Source organism: Oryctolagus cuniculus, chromosome 1 (assembly GCF_051225735.1).
Source record: "Oryctolagus cuniculus isolate XC-2025 breed Fujian yellow rabbit chromosome 1, ASM5122573v1, whole genome shotgun sequence".
Lineage (NCBI taxonomy): Eukaryota > Metazoa > Chordata > Mammalia > Lagomorpha > Leporidae > Oryctolagus > Oryctolagus cuniculus.
Window position 1 is genome coordinate 102,911,982 of NC_142867.1, and position 16,646 is coordinate 102,928,627.

The 16,646-nt window shown below is 41.4% G+C and overlaps 1 long non-coding RNA gene across 1 annotated transcript in view; it reads right to left on the reverse strand.

The window, feature by feature from the left end:
• LOC138850591 (uncharacterized) overlaps positions 1-16,299 on the reverse strand; it is a 31,952-nt gene extending 15,653 nt beyond the window's left edge. The window contains exon 1 of the long non-coding RNA XR_016220013.1: positions 15,743-16,299. This is a non-coding gene — a long non-coding RNA (uncharacterized LOC138850591). The remainder of the gene's footprint in view (positions 1-15,742) is intronic.
• Between the last annotated feature and the right edge of the window lie 347 nt (positions 16,300-16,646).

A 16,646-nucleotide genomic window follows, 5' to 3' on the forward strand; every position in this document is an offset into this window, starting at 1 on the left:
CCAGGAAACCTTATTAAACTCTTGACACACACGGGTTTGTAGGAGGAGATGATGGGAGATCCCTAGCTCAGCTCAAAGGGGTCAACTCTGAAAAAGGCTTAAAGAAGTGAAATGTCATTCCTGCCCCCCTCATCTTCACCCTGTTCCCTCCAAGAAAAGAAGGAGAGGCAGCATAGGCAGAGTTGGCTGGTTAGGGGTAAGGCAGATGTACTGCAGGAGTTGGAAATAATGAGTATGGGAGTATAGACTTTCCCCCGATTCTGAGACACCTGAACTCAGAGGTCGTCCCAGATGACCTTATTTTTGCTTTTGTGGACTTCTAGCATCTTAGAACAAGTGTATTAGTCTTAAGAAGTTCTCTTGAGGGACTGAGGCTCTCTGGATACCATACCAAGAATTTTCTCGTTTCCCTATAATTTCCACTCAGTACTCAACACCATAGTACAAAAATCCCATGAATCTTGACTTGGACTATGTAATTATACTTAAATCATGAAAGGAGACCTGTACAACAAAAGGATATGTAGGATGTTACCAGATGGCATACACATAGTACAGAAGTCATAGGAGAGAGCAGTGTAGGATACTGTGAAGGCGATACAGCACCTAACCACAGATTTTCAGCCTTCTGTCACCCTCTATTTCTAGTTGGTTCCCCCACTCCCATGAACATGAACTTGTCATTACATTATACTATCAGATTCTTGGGGATAAAAACCGTGCCTGAAACTGCATCATGTCTGTCGCCCTACTGTAGTTGGGCTCTCTCACTAGAATCTCAGCTACAAAGGGACTTTGTGCTGCTCACGTACATTCCCAGGACCAGGAGAATATCCATGCTGCATATGCATTTTTATTTTTCATTATTTTACATTAGATTCTCAGGGTCTGCACGATAATCATTACAGCACAATTCTCATCAGTTCTCATATTAATATGGCATTAATGCAAAGAGAGAACAGATTCAATACAGTTCATAGATACAATTCTCAGACTATAATTATACTTCCCTCTCTCCCTCATTCCCCCTTCTCTCTCTCTCTTTCTATTTATTTAAGAGACAGAGTTAGGTCCCATTGGTTGGTTTACCTCCTAAATGCCTGCAACGGCTGAGACCAGGATGGACTGAAGCTGGGAGCTGGGAACTCAGTCCAGGTCTACTGAGTAGGTGGCAGAAAGCCCATTACTTGAGCCATCACCTCTCCTCCCAGGATTTTCATTGCAGGAGGCTGTAGTCAGGGACTGGAACCAAGTATTGAACCCAGGTACTCTGATATGGGACATGAGTATCTTAACCCAATGTCTTAATAGCTACTTCAAACATCTGACCCAATAAATGTTTTATAAACGAATACATTGATGAGTGTACAGGTTCCTTGGGAAAGTCATGAAAAAATAAAAAAAGTTTAATTTGGCATAAAATTTTTGAAATCACTGTGTAGCATTTTCATAGCCATTACTTTCCATAAACTTTTTGAAGACCATGATCTATCTCCCATTATAGCAGAGTGCCTAGAATATAGTTTATCCTCAGTAAAGGTTAAACTGAGCCCAGAAAGAAATCTCAGTCCTTTTAAAGACCAGCTCTCCAATTGTGAACCAGAGATTGGGGCTGATTAGCAATGGGACAATGGGTGAGGTGTCAATGCCACACAGAGCACATCAAAATGAACTTTCTTCAAGGCTTCACACTGTCAGTATTTCAGAATACACTTTGACACTGTCAGAGCCGCTTTTCATGTCACTCATCACATTTGTGTTCTATAAGGCCACCAACTGGCTTTAAATCGATGTCCTTTCACATACAGACAGCCCTCCATGTTGTGTAACCAGGGGTCAAGAAGCCACAATCCACACAAATTGCTTCTTTCTCCTCATCCAAAAGAAACAATATTCATCAAAATAAAAAGACAGCTACCAGGTCACTCCTGTTCCTCCTCTATCCTTGAAACACACAAAATGGAACGATAGTAGTGTACACATTTTATCTCCTACAAAATCTTGAACTGAGAAGAGGCAGCATTTGGATGCTGTTTCCAATAACAGCCCCTTATGTTGCAGGTACTTCTCTAAAGTCTAATTCAAAACATGGTAAGAAAAGGCTTAGGCCCTATCATATCTCTAGGTAGTCAGTTTTCATCACTTTATATTTGATTTTTTTTTAAAGATTTATTTTATTTATTTGAAAGACAGAGTTACAGAGAGAGGTAGAGACACAGAGAGAGGTCTCCCATCTGCTGGTTCACTCTCCAGATGGCTGCAATGGCCAGAACTGTGCCAATCTGAAGCCAGGAGCCAGGAGCTTCTTCCAGGTCTCACAAGCTGGGGCATCTTCTACTGCTTTCCCAGGCAATTGCAGAAAGCTGGATTGGAAATGGAGCAGCCAGGTCTTGAACCAGCACCCATATGGGATGCTGGTGCTTCAGGCCAGGGCTTTAACCCGCTGTGCCACAGCGCTGGCCCCTGATTGTTTTCTCTTTTTTATTACTTTCTAAAAAATTTTGTTTATAGAAGGTGAACAAATTTCATATATTTCATATATAGAAATTTAGGATAGTGATATTTCCCACCCTATCTTCCCACCCTCCTCCTTCCTTCCTTTCTTATTTTTTTTAATTTTTACAATGACACACTTTCAGTTTACTTTATAATAAGCTTAACTATATCCAATAAGTAAAGAATTCAACAAATAGTAAGAAGAAAGAAAAAAAATGTTTTCAACATTAGAAACAAGGACTATAAACAATAACCAAATCTCAAAATGCCGATTTTGCTCATATACATTACAGCTTTTTGTGCTTTCTACTATCTACAATTTGCAAGGACAAGTTGAAAAATAGTAGTAACCAGAGAGAATTTAATTAGGAATCTCCTGAAATGCTATTTATCTAAAACCTAAAGCCAGACACGTTGTAGGAAAGGTAAATTTTTTAGTAGCTAGGAATGCATCTCTCTCCTGGATCTGATCAAGAAAGCAATAAATGAGAAGTCTTATACAGCAATATATAATGTATCATTTATTTTTCTGAATATATAACTTAATGATCAAAAAGATAGCTGTTTACCAATTAAACCTCTCAACTCTCCAGAGAGACAAGCACATATAATAAAGTTTGAAATGCAACGTAATGACAAAAGGTGACTTCTCTTCCCAAATGACACCAATGCTTTGCACCCAAGAAATAAAAACCTATAAAACATTGCTTTTTCATAAAATTACAAACATCACTTCTACTTTGTCTTTTAAGGGGCTCCTCAGAGGAGCACTTGCTCCCTAGAGGTTGGCTCAATGCAAACCAAGTTCATTCACCAAGCCCTGACAGTGGGCTATGGCTCCCTGAGGTGGGAACTGAGTGTATCTTATCCATCTTCGCATTCACAGCCTCAGGTATGATGCTTAGCACAAAGTGGGTGCCAAAGACCATATGAGGGGGTTCTACATCTTTGTTCATGTGCCTTTCACTACCTGGAATAATCTCCTTAAGATTTCTCCCTCCCCAAATCAGCCAATTCCAGATTTAATGCATATGTCTTCTGCAAAACCTTTCTTGGGCAAATCCTATTCCCACTCATTATATCCTTACTATTAATTCAGATTGAACTCATTGTCTCCATCTAGGTTCCTCAAGGGTTATTCACAAAGACTACAGAAATTAGAATTAGAAGGTAAATTTATTTTGCTTTAAAATATTTTGAAATTTGTACTTACAACATAGAAGGGATCTTCAAAAAGTTCATGTAAATGCAAATCATTTAAATGCATATCATTTAAAAAAAAACTATCCATGGGTTCCAAAAAGATATTGCACCAAAAGAAATTCATCATTTAAACCAATTTCTTTATGTACTTTTTAAAGTGCCCTCATTTTTACCAAGAAATATTTTTCTCTTGTTAGTTTTCCCCAACTCAGTCACAATTCCTGTAAACACTGAAAGTATCTGTTACTTGTCTACCATTACAGAACCTAGCATAGCACTACACATATAGTAGGTACAAAAAAAATGACAATTTTGAAAGTAAATTTTAAGAAATCTTCAAACAACTGATTCCAATAAGTGATGTCTAGTAACACACAAGCTCCAAGATCTTTAACCAGACCCTCTCCTCTTCCTCCTAACATTACATCCTCCCTGCCCAGTTTTCTAAATCACGAGCTACCACTGTGAAAGGCTGGTGAGCCGGTTCACCTGTCTAGGCTGTGTGCCAAGTGGGCTACGGATTCATGCAGAAGATTGTGCTGAGATTACAAAATACAAAGAACTTAACTTTAAGCACTTAATACAAACAGTCGAGCTCTGAAAACAAAGTGTCATTTATAGGAACATGGTATTATTTTGTGTGTAACTGAAAATGTTTGATTATGAGAAAACAGAAAGATTCTGATCTTTCCTCCAAATTAAGTCTTAAGAAAGAAAATGTGACTTTCCTTAGGGACCTAAGACAGAGGAGCAGGCTTATCTTAGATGATAATCTCGGGGATGTCAGAGCCTTGTTTTCCCCCAAAGCAGAGCCTGGCAGAGGCTCATGTGCAGGTTGCTGCCTTAGACAGTGATTCTGGAGAACAGGAGAAAGGGACAGAGAAGCAAAGCAGGGAAAGAAGGGGAGGAAGGAAAGATGAATGGAGAATTGGTCACCACTGTGCTCCATCCTAAGGGATGGCTGTTGCCCATCAGCTCCTATGTTGCACACTTCCAAACAGGCTCTGGAAGGTTGGGCATGGTCCAGGGATTATGTCACTACTTGGGATGTCCACATTCTGTATTGGAGTACGTGGGTTTGAGTCCTAGCTACTGCACTTCTGATTCAACTTCCTGCTAACCTACAATCTGGGAGGCAACAGATGATGGCTGAAATACTTGGGTCCCTGCCATCCACATGGGAGACCCAGATTAAGTTCTAGGCTCTTAGTTTTGGCCTGGCCCAGCCCTCACTACTGTGGGCATTTGGGCTGTGAACTAGCAGATGGAAGTACTCTGTGCATGTCTGTCTATTTCTCTCTCCCTTTCAAATGAGTACAAATTAAAAATTTTTTTAAAAATTCAATAACAACAAGCAAGAAACAAAACCAAAAAGGCTCTGGCACAGGCAGCTAGGATGGGACAGTCCATGGTAGGTGCTGCGAGGGCGAGCCTGCACAAGGCTGGCTGAAGGCTGCTTGGAAGCAGGTGCCACATCAGGGTTAGAGGAAGACGAGGGGCCCAGAAGAGGTGAAGGTGTGCACACAGGGCCTCTATTCAAGGACTGCTCTCTTGGGCACTAAGGCTCACAGCAGGTGGGGCTCTGCCTCTGGTATGCTGACTGTCTTCATGTTATGAGAGGCCTGCAATCAGAGGTGGCACAGACACAGAGCCTGTGCAATTGTTATGAATTCAGTTTGTTGCAGCGAGACTTCTTTTCCTCTAAGCGAAGGCATCAGCTCAGGTTAGAGGCAGTGATTCAGCACTGCTTACTAAGAGCCTGATTTCCATGAGACGTTGACAGCATTTGTTATAACATCTCCTTGGCAACAGAGCACCCAGCCACCCCATATATATCAGAGACAGGTGCTAAGGGGGCAGCATAGCACAGAAACCAAAGGCTAGTATGCATACACAGCCTACTAAATGTTGTGGTATTTACTGATTTTTTAAAATTCATCCACCTGTGAGTTTGATTATGCTCTTCATCCACTCATAATTAACTTTTAAAAGTACATCTAGCTTCTATGAGTTCCAATAGTCTCTTAGTGGAGTTCTTTGGGTCCCCTAAATACAGAATCATGTCATCTGCAAAGAGGGATAGTTTGAGTTCTTCCTTCCCAATTTGTATCCCTTTAATTTCTTTTTCTTGCCTAATAGCTCTGGCTAGAACCTCCAGAACTATATTGAATAGCAGTGGTGAGAGTGGGCATCCCTGTCTAGTTCCAGATCTCAGTGGAAATGCTTCCAACTTTTCCCCATTCAATAGGATGTTGGCTGTGGGTTTTTCATAGATTGCTTTGATTGTATTGAGGAATGTTCCTTCCAAACCCAGTTTGCTTAGAGTTTTCATCATGAACGGGTGTTGTATTTTATCAAATGCTTTCTCGGCATCTATTGAGATAATCATATGGTTTTTCTTCTGCAGTCTGTTAATGTGGTGTATCACATTGATTGTCTTGCGCACATTAAACCATCCCTGCATACCAGGGATAAATCCCACTTGGTCTGGGTGGATGATCTTTCTGATGTGTTGTTGCATTCTATTGGCGAGAATTTTATTGAGGATTTTTGCATCTATGTTCATCAGGGATATTGGTCTGTAATTCTCTTTCAGTGCTGCATCTTTTTCCGGCTTAGGAATTAAGGTGATGCTGGCTTCATAGAAAGAATTTGGGAGGACTCCCTCTTCTTCGATTGTTCTGAATAGTTTGAGAAGAATTGGAGTTAGTTCTTCTTTAAACGTCTGGTAGAATTCAGCAGTGAATCCATCTGGTCCTGGGCTTTTCTTTGTTGGGAGGGCCTTTATTACTGTTTCAATTTCTGTCTCAGTTATGGGTCTGTTTAGGTTTTCGATGTCTTCCTGGTTCAATTTAGGCAGGATGCATGTGTCCAGGAATCTATCCATTTCTGATAGGTTTCCCTGTTTGCTGGCATACAAGTCCTTGTAGTAATTTCTGATGATTCTTTTTATTTCTGTGGTGTCTGTTGTTACATTTCCTTTTTCATCTCTGATTTTATTGATTTGGGTCTTTTCTCTTCTTTTTTTTAGTTAGTTGGGCCAATGGGGTGTCAATTTTGTTTATTTTTTCAAAAAACCAGCTCTTCGTTTGGCTGATTTTTTGTAATGTTTTTCTTGATTCAATCCTGTTGATTTCTTCTCTGATTTTAATTATTTCTCTTCTCCTACTAGATTTGGGTCTGATTTGCTGTAGGTTTTCTAGATCCTTGAGGTGAATTGAAAGCTCATCTATTTGGTGTCTTTCCAATTTCTTGATGTAGGCACCTATTGATATAAATTTTCCTCTTAACACTGCTTTTGCTGTGTCCCATAAGTTTTGGTATGTTGTGCTGTTATCCTCATTTACTTCCAGAAAGTTTTTGATTTCTCGTTTAATTTCTTCTATGACCCATTGTTCATTCAGGAGCATGTTGTTCAATCTCCATGTGTTTGCGTGTGCTCTAGGGATTCCTGAGTTACTAATTTCCAACTTCATTCCTTTATGGTCTGAGAAGCTGCATGGTATGATTCTAATTCTTTTGAATTTTCTGAGACTTGCTTTAAGTAGCAGGGTATAAAATCAATGCACAAAAATCAACAGCCTTTGTATACACAGACAATGCCATGGCTGAGGAAGAACTTCTAAGATCAATCCCATTCACAATAGCTACAAAAACAATCAAATACCTTGGAATAAACTTAACCAAAGACGTTAAAGATCTCTACGATGAAAATTACAAAACCTTAAAGAAAGAAATAGAAGAGGATACCAAGAAATGGAAAAATCTTCCATGCTCATGGATTGGAAGAATCAATATCATCAAAATGTCCATTCTCCCAAAAGCAATTTACAGATTCAATGCAATACCAATCAAGATACCGAAGACCTTCTTCTCAGATCTGGAAAAAATGGTGCTGAAATTTATATGGAGGCACAAGAGACCTCGAATAGCTAAAGCAATCTTGTACAACAAAAACAAAGCCGGAGGCATCACAATACCAGATTTCAGGACATACTACAGGGCAGTTGTAATTAAAACAGCATGGTACTGGTACAGAAACAGATGGATAGACCAATGGAACAGAATTGAAACACCAGAAATCAACCCAAACATCTACAGCCAACTTATATTTGATCAAGGATCTAAAACTAATTCCTGGAGCAAGGACGGTCTATTCAATAAATGGTGCTGGGAAAATTGGATTTCCACGTGCAGAATCATGAAGCAAGACCCCTACCTTACACCTTACACAAAAATCCACTCAACATGGATTAAAGACCTAAATCTACGACCTGACACCATCAAGTTACTAGAGAACATTGGAGAAACCCTTCAAGATATTGGCACAGGCAAAGAATTTCTGGAAAAGACCCGGGAGGCACAGGCAGTCAAAGCCAAAATCAACTATTGGGATTGCATCAAATTGAGAAGTTTCTGTACTGCAAAAGAAACAGTCAGGAGAGTGAAGAGACAACCGACAGAATGGGAAAAAATATTTGCAAACTATGCAACAGATAAAGGGTTAATAACCAGAATCTACAAAGAGATCAAGAAACTCCACAAAAACAAAACCAACAACCCACTTAAGAGATGGGCCAAGGACCTCAATAGACATTTTTCAAAAGAGGAAATCCAAATGGCCAACAGGCACATGAAAAAATGTTCAAGGTCATTGGCAATCAGGGAAATGCAAATCAAAACCACAATGAGGTTTCACCTCACCCCGGTTAGAATGGCTCACATGCAGAAATCTACCAACAACAGATGCTGGCGAGGATGTGGGGAAAAAGGGACACTAACCCACTGTTGGTGGGAATGCAAACTGGTCAAGCCACTATGGAAGTCAGTCTGGAGATTCCTCAGAAACCTGAAGATAACCCTACCGTTCGACCCAGCCATCCCACTCCTTGGAATTTACCCAAAGGAATTTAAATTGGCAAACAAAAAAGAGGTCTGCACCCTAATGTTTATTGCAGCTCAATTCACAATAGCTAAGACCTGGAACCAACCTAAATGCCCATCAACGATAGACTGGATAAAGAAATTATGGGATATGTATTCTTTAGAATACTATACCGCAGTAAGAAACAACGAAATCCAGTCATTTGCAACAAAATGGAGGAATCTGGAACACATCATGCTGAGTGAAATAAGCCAGTCCCAAAGGGACAAATACCATATGTTCTCCCTGATCGGTGACGACTGACTGAACACCAAGAGGGAAACCTGTTGGAGTGAGGTGGACACTATGGGAAATGGTGGCTTGATCAGCATGGCCCTGAATGTTAATGAACAATTTAATACATTATCCCTCTTAGTAGTTTTTTTATCTGTTCTACTTAATATGACTGGTTTAGATCTGTAATTGATGCACAGTTATTCTTAAGTGTTGAAAATTAACTGAAATGTGATCCCTGTTGAACATGGTGGTGGGAATGGGAGAGGGAAGAGATGTATAATTTGGGACATGCTCAGGCTGACTTGCCCCAAGTGGTGGAGTTGGAAGCATACCAGGGGATTCCAATTCAATCCCATCGAGGTGGCATGTACCAATGCCATCTCACTGTTCCAGGTGATCAGTTTCAGTTCACAGTTGGTCATGGTGAAGGGACTGGGAGTCTAAGGGAGCACATAGACAAGTCTAGTGCCTCCTAATGCTAACTGATGGAGTAAATAAAGGGGAGAGTGATCCAACATGGGAAGTGAGATACTCAGCAGACTCATAGAATGGCAGATGTCCTAAATAGTACTCTGGCCTCAGAATCAGCCCTAAAGGCATTCAGAGCTGGCTGAAGAGCTCATGAGAGTATTTCAGGCATGGAAAGCCAAGACACTCTGGCAAAAGATCTCTGCGAGTGAGATCCCAGTGGAAAGAACAGGTCATCAAAGAAGGAGGTACCTTTCTCTGAAGGGAGGAGAGAACCTCCACTTTGACTATGACCTTGTCTTGTCTAAACAAGATAAGAGTCGGAGAACTCAGAGGGCTTCCATAGCCTTGGAAACTCATGACTGGAGCATAGGGAGATTACTGATGCCATAGACAGGAGTGTCAATTGGTAAAGTCAACAACAGGAGTCACTGTGCACTTACTCCTCATGTAGGATCTCTATCCTTAATGTGCTGTGCATTGAGATTTAATGCTATAACGAGTACTCAAACAATATATTTCACTTTGTGTTTCTATGGGGGTGCAAACTGTTGAAATCTTTACTTAATGCATACTAAACTGATCTTCTGTAAAAAAAAAAAAAGGAAAAGAAAAAAAGAAATTATCAATTCCCAACTTGACTCTCACTGGGATTAAACATGACAATAGGTCTGCTCTGATTTCATCATCGTTTAAAAAAAAATCATCTATTATTTTTCACTTTATGTTTCTGTGTGGGAGCAAACTGTTGAAATCCATACTTAATGTATACTAAGCTGATCTTCTGTATATTAAGATCATCGAAAATGAATCTTGATGTGAATGGAAGGGGAGAGGGAGTGGGAAAGGGGAGGGTTGTGGGTGGGAGGGACGGTATGGGGGGGAAGCCATTGTAATCCATAAGTCGTACTTTGGAAAATTATATACATTAAATAAAAGTTTAAAAAAAAAAAAAAGTACATCTAGCTTTTTAACCCTTGGCAATTTCACGATAAACTTATAATCAATAATTTTTTAGATTTATTTGAGAGGTAGAGTTATAGATAGAGAGAGACACAGAGAGAAAGAGAGAGAGAGATCTTCCATCTGCTGGTTCACTCCCCAAATGGCGCAAGACCAGAGCTGAGCCAATTCAAAGCCAGAAGCTTCTTCCAGGTCTCCCATGCAGGTGCAGGGGCCCAAGAACTTGGGTCATCCTCTATTGCTTTTCCAGGCTGTAGCAGAGGGGTGGATCAGAAGAGGAGAAGCCGGGACACAAACCGGTGCACATATGGGATGCCAACGTTGCAGGCAGAGGCTTTGCCTACTGTGTACTCACAGTGTCAGCCCCCAATAATTTTTAAGGTAAAATGCATTCATCTTCCAGGCCAGTAACTAAGAAAAGCTCTATTGATCAAAAAGCATTAAGAGTTAATATATTCTTAATTACTCCATACTAACTAAGTGAGCTGCTAGTACAGAAAACTAAAATTTTAAGAACAAGCATTTTCTCCAGTAGTTTGCACCCCCAAATTTTAGGACAACCAGACACTGAAGAAAACAAGTGAAGGCCATTATCCTAAGCTGTCCCCAGCCAGAGGGAGGATAATCCCTTCTTTGAAAGAGCAGTGTCAGAATATTATTGTGTGACAACAACCAGTGAGAAACCCAATCCACAGCAGTGTTTGTAAGTTTTTGGGGCCATGAACCTCGTACCTCTCCCTAATGGCAGATAATTTCTGCTTCCCACAATGTCCCACCTGCTTTGCTTTCTCTCTGCTAATAATACCTGACTATCCAACTCCTAATTTGATTTTTATGCTACCCTCACCATACCACCACCAAGACCTTTTGTTTTTGGCCAGCTGGCTTCTGTTGCTGTCTTCTATGTGAACAAATAAATCGTTTACTGGCCATGGATATTTCTTACAGCAAAATACCACTAAACTAGCAAAAATCCAAGAAGCCACCTGTGCTTCTGAAACACTGTCCGATTTGAAATTTAGTACACAAGTCATCTTCAAAATGTTCATGGAAAATATGTGTTAGGAAAAAAACTATGCATGGATGTCAAATACTTTTTACACTGAAATGAGTGTATCTTTTAATCTCATTCCCCATGAATTTTTTGAAGTACCCTCATATTTTTTAAATACACAGGTATTTTTTTTTATTTTATTTTGGTGCTACAGAAGAATGTTTCGTAGCAGAAAGGCTATATCACTAAGCAGTAAGTAGACTCATACACCGGAGGCACTGCACTAAGCATTGTGCTAATATCAACTAGTTTAATTCTCACAATAACCCTGCCAGATAGAAGACTGTCCTTGTCTTTCTGGAATCATGCACATCCAGCTTTACCACAATTAAGTCATTTGACTGAAGGCTGATTTTTTGCAGATTGTTTGAATCCAGGTCTCTCTCATTACAGAACACTTAAAAGAAGACAAAGAAGTTTACATAGGGACAAGAGGAAAAAGCAGCTAAAGCTTTCAAAGCAATCACTCATTAGGTCTCTGTACAGTTTTAGTTCAACCAAATGCAAAACATATTTTGCCCAAAGAAATTTTTCTTGCAATTGCAAACTCTACATTACTCATGAGGAATGTAATCCACAGATCTTTAATCTGTTTACCTTAACATCATCAAAATATCACAAGCCAGGGGCTGCTTGGGATCCGAGATACCACTTGTCATTTTCATTTCAGGTCCTTCCCTCTAATCCCAAACTACTTGTCAATGAGGAGAAGCGTCAAGTCCAAAGGATGTAAACTTGACTCAAGAAAGTCAGCTTTCTAGAGAAAAACAGACTGCAAGATGTCTGATTTACCAGTTATCCTGCACATGCTCACTGCCTCAGAGACATGAGGCGCTGAAGATGCAGGCTGGGCAGGAGCCTCTTCCTCAGACATTCTGCTCCCTCCCTCCTGCAGCAACAATGGTTCATGGGGTCAGACCCTCTATCTGCAAAGCAACTCAAAAGAGTGCATCACTCGGTGTTCAAGACATTGCCGTGCCCTTTACTCAACCAAGGCACACAGGCCTGGGATGCTCCATCATGCTGAAAGCCACAAAGGTAGCAAGTCAACTGGAACCCTTATGGCCGTGTCTTTTTTCCTTTGGCCTTTTCCATCCTTCACGATGTCAGTCCATTTTGAAGGGCACAGCTCTCAGGTTGGAAGAGACTAAGGGTAAGTTGGGAACATCTGCTATTCAGAGTGAAGGGCACTTTGCTCACGTTCTGGAGCACGGGTGTAAGACAGGCACTGAGCTGCGGCCCTGAAGCCACCACGAGAGAAGAGGAGGTCAGGGCTAGGCTGACCAGAGTGCTTCATCCAGCGGGGGACTTGGGCACCTGAAAGCTCATCGTGGTGAGTGCCCCAGTGCACGCCATTCAGGGTGTTCTGGGATGCAGAGGAAGGTCACCTAGCCCTGACATACTTACGGGGTGGGGGTGGGGAGGATCCTCCTAGAGGATGTGTCACATCTAAGCTAAGCCCTAAAGGACAAGGGGAAGAAAGAGATGGGGAACAAAGACATGGGGGTTAAGCATTTCTTTCTTTTTTTTTTTAAACATTTATTTAATGAATGTAAATTTCCAAAGTACAGCTTATGGATTACAATGGCTTCCCCCCCATACCGTCCCTCCCACCTGCTACCCTCCCCTTTCCCACTCCCTCTCCCCTTCCATTCACATCAAGATTCATTTTACATTCTCTTTATATACAGAAGATCAGTTTAGCATACATTAAGATTTCAACAGTTTGCTCCCACACAGAACCACAAAGTGAAAAATACTGTTTGAGTACTAGTTATAGCATTAAATCTCAATGTACAGCACATTAAGGACAGAGATCCTACATGAGGAGTAAGTGCACAGTGACTCCTGTTGTTGACTTAACAAATTGACACTCTTGTTTATGGCATCAGTAATCACCCTAGGCTCTTGTCATGAGTTGCCAAGGCTATAGAAGCCTTTCGAGTTCACCAACTCTGATCATATTTAGACAAGGTCATAGTCAAAGTGTAAGTTCTCTCCTCCCTTCAGAGAAAGGTACCTCCTTCTTTGATGACCTGTTCTTTTCACTGGGATCTCACTCGCGGAGATCTTTCATTTAGGGTTTTTTTTGTTTGTTTGTTTTTTTTTTTTTTTTTTTTTTTTGCCAGAGTGTCTTGGCTTTCCATGCCTGAAATACTCTCATGGGCTCTTCAGCCAGATCCACATGCCTTAAGGGCTGATTCTGAGGCCAGAGTGCTGTTTAGGACATCTGCCATTCTATGGGTCTGCTGTGTATCTCACTTCCCATGTTGGATCATTCTCTCCCTTTTTTCTTCTATCAGCTAGTATTTGCAGACACTAGTCTTGTTTCTGTGATCCCTTTGGTTCTTAGTCCTATCATTATGATCAATTGTGAACAGAAATTGATTACTGGGACTAGTGAGATGGCATTGGTACATGCCATCTTGATGGTATTGAATTGGAATCCCCTGGTATGTTTCTAACTCTACCGTTTGAGGTAAGTCAGCTTGAGCATGTCCCGAATTGCACATCTCTTCCCTCTCTTATTCCCACTCTTATATTTAACAGCGATCACTTTTCAGTTAAGTTTCAGCACTTAAGAAGAATTGTGTATTGATTACAGTATTCAACCAAAGGAATTAAGTAGAACAAACAAAAAAAATACTAAGAGGGATAACATATTAAGTTGTTCATCAACAGTCAGGGCGAGGGCAAGAACAGAGGAGGACATGCATAAAGACCCAGGGATGAGAGAAAGTAAAGTAACTTCTGGAAACACGGCACATCTTTGCGAGCATGGAATCAAGAGAGGTGGGCCCAACTTCAAGAGTTATGCAGACTAGCTGTGACTGGTAGGAAATTGCTGCTCAGGCCCAAAAGCTCTCTCTCCTTGTGTGAGTTCTCTGCAACCCAGCAAAGCCATGGCAATCTTGACCAGTATTTGCTACAAGTAACGAAGGATGACTCTGAGGCCTGCTGATTGGCCATGATCATTATACAAGGTCACAGCCAGGAGAGGCACTTGCCAGAGCATTTAGATTTTAGTTCAAAATGAACTCAAAGTTTATTTTAGATCCATCAGGATGATCTGAATGCATGATATCAGAAGTAGATGACAAATATTTTAACTCTCCTGATTTCTTTTTTTAAAGATTTATCTATTTATTTGAAAGAGTTATAGAGAGAGGAGAGACAGACACAGACAGGCAGGCAAAGGGAGATTTTTCCATCCACTGGTTCACTTCACACTTGGCTGCAAAGGCCAGGACTGGGCCAGGCTGAAGCCAGGAGCAAGAACTCCATCCATGTCTACCCCATGGACGGCAGGGGTTACATTTTGTTACATTTGTAATGTAAATTAACTGTAGCAGCTGTAATGCTGATTTGTGGCAAGGACAACAGCTAATTAGGCCAGCATGATGTATCCACCTCCATAATGGATGCTGCCCAGAATAGAGTGAGCTTAAAGGCCAGGAGGAAGCCCGAGAAGAAACAAAAAGGCAGGACCCAAATTTATTGGCATAGGCTGGGCGAGTTCGTGGAGCTAGCCTGAAGACTCCGGGTCAGTGTGGATCCTCCAGTTTCAATTGTCTTAGGCACTGATTTTGGGAGCAGCTGTTCCAAGTGAATTGATCGGTCAGTGGGTTCAAACAGTTGGGCCCTATTTGTCCTTGAGTTGACTAAACTCACCAACTGTTTTGGCCCAGCTTCAAATGCCTCAAATAGCATTGCATTGATCCAGTGCAGGACAGAAGGGGCCTTAGGCTTTCTCCCACCAGCCCTGCAGCTCTGCCCACTGGCTGGGGTGGATGGCTCAGACTCATTCTTCCTGACACAGATGCATCACCACTACTCCAACCTCTGGGGACTATCAACTTCTGCTTCATTGAAGTGCTGTTAGATGAAAAAATCCTCGTAATAAGTAGCCCATCAGTTGCAGTTATTTCTAAAATAAGAGACTTTATTATTTTAAAGAATGTGTTGTCAAAATAAGATTTTTATTCATCAGCAGGTGTGTCGTTTTTGTTCTTTTTTTTTTTCCAAACTTAAAAACCTGACCAATTTCCTCTACGTTGTCACTTTGCCCACAGAGGCCAAGGCTAAGTCTTCCCAAAGTGACTATCAGGCAGTGAACCAGCAGATGGAAGATACCTCTCTCTCTCTCTCCCCCTTACCCTCCCTCCCTCCATTTCTCCCCCTCTATCTCTCTGTAACTCTGTCTTTCAAATAAATAAAATAAATCTTAGAGAAAAAGATACAAGTGTTGGTAAGGATGTGGAGAAAAGAGGGGATGTAAATTGATGCAGCTATTAAGGGAAACCATATGGTAGCTCCTCAAAAAATTAAACATAGGACAACTGTATGATCCAGCAGTCCCATTTTCAGTTACATATAAAAGGATACGAAATCAGTACCTGGAATGTGGGGAGCAATCCGGACTAGACTGAGTTACTGGAATTAGGACTTATTCTGTGCATCTGCTCTCCCACAATATGGCGCTGGGAGAGAAGTAAACAGCTTCCGCACAGCTGCCTCCAGTTCAGCTAATAAACTGTAGGACTTGCTCCTGATTGGAGGAGAGCAGCGTACTCGGCGTGTGGGCAGCCGAGTTAGGATTGGCAGAGGAGGACTATAAAGGAGGAGAGAGACGGCATGCGCCAGGAACATCTAAGAAGGAACATCTATCTGAATAACACCTGTGCAGCCCCCGAGAAGAGCCGGCCGGCGGTGTGCCGCTCCCCTGCGGAAGTGGGGAATGTGGCCAGGGGGAACTGCCCTTCCACAGAGGTGGAAGGGATAGTAGCCAACCCGGGAAGAACCAGCAGCAAACCCGGGGAGGGCCGAGCAGACGAAAGAACAGCGCAGGGTCCTGTGTTGCTCCTCCACGAAGAGGGGGAGCGACATAATGGTGCCGTGACTTGGATATGAAGCCTAGGCAGGGCTTAGTGTCGTTCCTCCACGAAGAGGGGGAGCGACACTGGAAGAGATATCTGCATCCCTATATTAATTACACCATAATTCACAATCACCAATATATGAATACTACGTAAGTATCCATTTGTGGATGAATAAATTGTGGTGTATTTGTTTATGCACAATGGAATGTTATTAAAAAGAAGAAAATTCTGCCCTTTGCAACAATGTGGATGAATCTGAAGGCAGATGTAAGTAAGACACAGAAAAGACGAAAACTGCATGATCTCACTTATATGCAAATTCCAAAAAACATCAGACTCACACAAAGAGCAGAGGGGCGATGACCAGAGATTAGGGTGAGAAGAAATGTGGAGATGTTGGTCAAAGGGTTCAGTTTTGCAG